The sequence below is a fragment of the Giraffa tippelskirchi genome, chromosome 5, assembly GCF_054371585.1.
Source record: "Giraffa tippelskirchi isolate mGirTip1 chromosome 5, T2T-mGirTip1v1.2.pri, whole genome shotgun sequence".
Lineage (NCBI taxonomy): Eukaryota > Metazoa > Chordata > Mammalia > Artiodactyla > Giraffidae > Giraffa > Giraffa tippelskirchi.
Window position 1 is genome coordinate 40,919,490 of NC_137279.1, and position 5,479 is coordinate 40,924,968.

At 38.3% G+C, this 5,479-nt stretch overlaps 1 pseudogene across 1 annotated transcript; it reads left to right on the forward strand.

The window, feature by feature from the left end:
* Positions 1-2,392: 2,392 nt before the first annotated feature.
* On the forward strand, positions 2,393-5,258 carry LOC145505175 (10 kDa heat shock protein, mitochondrial pseudogene; annotated as a pseudogene). Its single transcript, XR_014052906.1, has 3 exons — positions 2,393-2,485; positions 3,937-4,032; positions 4,684-5,258. The product of XR_014052906.1 is annotated as a 10 kDa heat shock protein, mitochondrial pseudogene (transcript).
* The last annotated feature ends 221 nt before the right edge of the window (positions 5,259-5,479 follow it).

A 5,479-nucleotide genomic window follows, 5' to 3' on the forward strand; every position in this document is an offset into this window, starting at 1 on the left:
TGCCATCCAGCCATCTCATCCTCTGTTGTTCCCTTCTCCTCCTGCCTTCACTCTTTCCCAGCATCAGGGTCTTTTCCAGTGAGTCAGTTCTTCACATCAGGTGGCCAAAGTATTGGAGTTTCAGCTTCAGCATCAGTCCTTCCAATGAATATTCAGGACTGATTTCCTTTAGGATGGACTGGTTGGATCTCCTTGCAGTCCAAGGGACTCTCAAGAGTCTTTTCCAACACCACAGTTCAAAAGCATCAATTCTTTGGTGCTCAGCTTTCTTTATAGTCCAACTCTCACATCCATACATGACTACTGGAAAAACCATAGCTTTAACTAGATGGACCTTTGTTGGTAAAGTAATGTCTCTGCTTTTTAATATGCTGTCTAGGTTGGTCATAACTTTTCTTCCAAGGAGCAAGTATCTTTTAATTTCATGGCTACAGTCACCATCTGTGGTGATTTTGGAGCCCCCCCAAAAATATAGTCTGTCACTGTTTCCACTGTTTCCCCATCTATTTGCCATGAAGTGATGGGACTGGATGCCATGAGACCAGATGCCATGATCTTAGTTTTCTGAATGTTGAGTTTTAAGCCAACTTTTTCACTCTCCTCTTTCACTTTCATCAAGAGGCTCTGTAGTTTTTCTTCACTTTCTGCCATAAGGGTGGTGTCATCTGCATATCTGAGGTTATTGATATTTCTCCCGGCAATTTTGATTCCAGCTTGTGCTTCATCCAGCTCAGCATTTTGCATCATGTACTCTGCATATAAGTTAAATGAGCAAGGTGACAATATAGAGCCTTGATGTATTCCTTTCCCTATTTGGAACCAGTCTGTTGTTCCATGATGTCCAGTTCTAACTGTTGCTTCCTGACCTGCATACAGATTTCTCAGGAGGCAGGTGGGGGTGGTCTGGCATTCCCATCTCTTGAAGAATTTTCCACAGTTTGTTGTGGTTCACACAAAGGCTTTGGCATAGTCAATAAAGCAGAAATAGATGATTTTCTGGAACTCTCTTGCTTTTTCGATGATCCACAGATGCTGGCAATTTGATCTCTGGTTCCTCTGTCTTTTCTAAATACAGCTTGAACATCTGGAATTTCGTGGTTCACGTACTGTTGAAGCCTGGCTTGGAGAATTTTGAGCTTTACTTTACTGGTGTGTGGGATGAGTGCCATTGTGCAGTAGTTTGAGCATTCTTTGGCATTGCCTTTCTTTGGGATTGGAATGAAAACTGACCTTTACCAGTCCTGTGGCCACTGCTGAGTTTTACAAATTTGCTGGCATATTGAGTGCAGCACTTTCACAGCATCATCTTTTAGGATTTGAAATAGCTCAGCTGGAATTCCATCACCTCCACTAGCTTTGTTTGTGGTGATGCTTCCTAAGGCCCACTTGACTTCACATTCCAGGATGTCTGGCTCTAGGTTGGTGATCATACCATCCTAATTATCTGGGTCATTAAGATCTTTTTTGTGTAGTTATTCTGTATATTCTTACCACTTATTCTTAATATCTTCAGCTTCTGTTAGGTCCATACTATTTCTGTCCTTTATTGTGCCCATCTTTGCATGAAATGTTCCCTTGGTCTCTCTAATTTTCTTGAAGAGATCTCTAGAATTTCCCATTCTATTGCTTTCCTCTATTTCTTTGCGTTGATTGCTGAGGAAGTCTTTCTTTTCTCTTCTTGCTATTCTTTGGAATTCTGCACTCAAATGGATATATCTTTCCTTTCACTTCTCTTCTATTCACAGGTATTTGTAAGGCCTCCTCAGACAACTATTTTAGCTTTTTGCATTTCTTTCCCTTGGGGATGGTCTTGATCCCTGTCTCCTGTACAATGTCAAGAACCTCCATCCATAGTTCATCAGGCACTCTATCAGGTCTAATCCCTTGAATCTATTTCTCACTTCCACTGTATAATCTTAAGGGATTTGATTCAGGTCATACCTGTATGGTCTAGTGGTTTTCCCTACTTTCTTCAATTTAAGTCTGAATTTGGCAATAAGGAGTTCATGGTCTGTGCCAGTCAGCTCCTGGTCTTGTTTTTGCTGACTGTATAGAACTTCTCCATCTTTGGCTGCAAAGAATATAATCAATCTGATTTCTTGGTAGAAAAATGGAAAAGAAAGGATTATAAAGTATATGCTTATATATCTTATAAATCAAGGACACTTAGATTATTTTTTCTCTATATTCACACCCATTACCATTTTTGAAAGGTGCCATTTTTTGCTTTCAGTAAAAGATGCCTTTGCCATATTGGCATCAGCATGTTCTTCAGCTGCCGGGAGCCAGATTCCTGTTCTTAGACCATTGGGAAGACTTGTTATCATGACTCTGCTCTTGGATTGTGTTGGAGAAATATATTCCTTCTAGAGATAACATCCTCAATTGAAAAATGAATCTGTACTCATACAAGTTGAAGAAGTTCAGCTACTGCACTGCAGGCTGCAGCAAGAAGACTAATAAAAACCTTGAACCCATTACTCATGTAAGAGAACAAAGAGCTTTACAGAAGTTCAAATGAAAAGTATAAATAGTGAGTCAGACAGCACATGAAGTGAAGATTCCAACATTCTTTTTTTGCTTATGTTGCTTTTAATGGCATTTGAGATTAAGGGTCAAATATAATTCAATGCAGTAATCCTTGTGACGCTTAATTTTCTATATTGGAAGATTCGAAGTATTCATCTCTTCACCCAGAACTTCACTTCTCAACAGGATGTCTGTCTTCATTGCACTTTTCATGTCTGTTTACCTCAAATCCTAACCAGCAAAATGTGTACTTTTAAAATGATCCCCCAGGCCTTTCTTCACTAGATACTCATTCATTCACTGATTCACTCACTTAACATATGCTGAGGGCCCACTAGCCCTGAAGATTTTTAAAAAACAAAACAAACAAACAAACAGAAAATTCATGTCTTTACACGATATACTCACTATCTAAAAGGGAAAATAAACATGTTTAGAAAATGATTTGTGTAGTAGAGTTGATGATTGAACACTTTATTTTTCAAATTAAAAAAAAGTAATTTCTTTAATCTAAAATGGATCTATTCCCCTAGTCCTTCATCCAGGAGGGCCAAAAGAAACTTAAATTCAGTAAGTAATGGTATCATAGACTCTTGGGAACTGAATAGTTTCTCAAAGATAATTCCTTATCCTTGAGGATTCTAATGCTCAGTCTTTCAGCTTGCTTTGCATCCCCCTGGCTTTCCCTTAGGATAGCATCTGAGAATGTTAGGAAGGTGTTTCAAGTCTCACAAAGGCTGGAGAGAGAGAATCTAAGATCCACAAATAAGATCCACGGCCCATGAACAAATCGTGCATTGATTTCCACTATGACAAAGCTTCTGGTTGGGACTTATTGCATCTCTCTCTCACAGGTTTTACTGTGCTTTTGTTTCTCTTAGCTGGTTAGGCCCCAGTGCTCCACCTTGGCTCACTAAGCCCCAATGTGACTCTGTCCAGCATTGCATAACACTCTCAGTTTCAGCCCACTGTACTCAGTTTCAGCCCACTATACTCAACTTCCTAGGATTAGGATCCTTTTGATAAGTGCTCTCAACATTGTTGCAGCAATACCATACAAGTCCAATGGCTCGATTGCTTTCCTTATGGCCCCTCCTCTTGCATACAAATTTCTGAATCTTTTTCATACGCTAAAGGAGATGATGGAGCATTTGGAGGGCTAGCTCAAGTCTTATAAACAAGCCAACCCTTTCCATTGTTTTTTGGTTTTATGTGTGTAGTTTGTTCTTTATTTTTGTTTTGATACAAGATAGTACCCTATGAGATCATCTCCTTCAAGAGTTTCAAATAGGAAGTAGGAGGAAAATCCCACGGAGTTGGTGGGAAAATGCAGGACGGGGGCTTTGTGGGGAGAATGACTAAGGAACTGAACATCCTCCATGTCTCTTTAAATTTTTCTTCCCACAGTCTTTTATGCTAGAAGAAGTAGAATTTGCTCACTTTCCTATACGGAAAGGATGTATGTCTTCTGATTCTCTCTACTCATGGGAACTTGATGTTCAGGTCAGCCTGTTCTGCTTCTTGATATTTTAAAAGAGTAGAAAAATATTAGAGATTTATTTTCTCTTTCCACAGTGCTTGGCTTCTAAGAATCTTGTCATAAAAAAATGACTCAAAAATGCCATTTTGGTAGTCAGTAGCTGAATATCAACTACTCTTTTTCCATTTCTATTTGCCATTTCCAGCAGATAGATATTTCCTAATAAACAGAAAGTTACATGGAAATAGAAAAGAAAGGCTTATATTTTAATGTTTATTACATATTATGTATATTTATTTTATCTGATGACATTTAACATAAATTATATATTTGTAGTTTTATAACATGCAAGTACACAGTGTTTTAAAATACATTATCCCTTTTTAGATGCATAAGCTACAATGGAAACACCAAGAATGAACACATAACTTTATAGACATTAGGGTAAAAGAATGAGAAAGATAATTAAATTGCTATAATTGTCTTTCTTTTAGAAAACTTAAGCAAGAGATATAATCAAATTTCTCATTATTATTACTTCTTAGGATGTTCACTGATAAATCATAAATTTTCCAAGGACAATGTCTAAAATGTAGAGTCTATTCCAGTAAGCCACTCAGACTGAAGGAAAATCAGGTAGAGAGCTATCATACAGTTTATTAATTAAAAAAAAGACTTCAGCTCTCTCCTTTTGGCTGCGGCGTGAGAGTGGAGTACGATCTGCGGCAGCCGGAGTCACAGCAGGACAGGCATTTAGAAAGTTTCTTCCCCTCTTTGACCGAGTATTAGTTGAAAGAAGTTCAGCCTAAACTGTAACCAAAGGAGGCATTATGCTTCCAGAAAAATCACAAGGAAAAGTATTGCAAGCAACGGTGGTAGCTGTTGGATCAGGCTCTAAAAGAAATGGTGGAGAGATTCAACCAGATAGTGTGAAAGTTGGAGATAAAGTTCTTCTCCCAGAATATGGAGGCACCAGAGTAGTTCTAGATGACAAGGATTATTTCTTATTTAGAGATGGTGACATTCTTGGGAAATATGTCGACTGAAATAAGTCACTATTGAAATGGCATCACGTGAAGCTGCCCATTCCACTGAAGTTCTGAAATCTTTCATCATTTAAATAATTTCCATGTTTCTCTTTTATAATAAACTAACGATATCCAAGCTAATGACATCAGTGTCTAAAATTTAGTTTCACTGTACTGGTATAAACATTTCCAAATAAAAATATATAAATCAAAAAAAAAAAGACTTTAGAGGCTGTAAGATGATGTTGCTTTATCATCTTTAAAATCAGTACAAATCAAATGGCTTCCCTTGTGGCTCAGCTGGTACAGAATCTGCCCACAATGCAGGAGACCTTGGTTCAATTCCTGGGTTGGGAAGATCCCCTGGAGAAGGGAAAGACTACCCACTCCAGTATTCTGGCCTGGAGAATTCCATGGACTGTATAGTCCATGGGGTCACAAA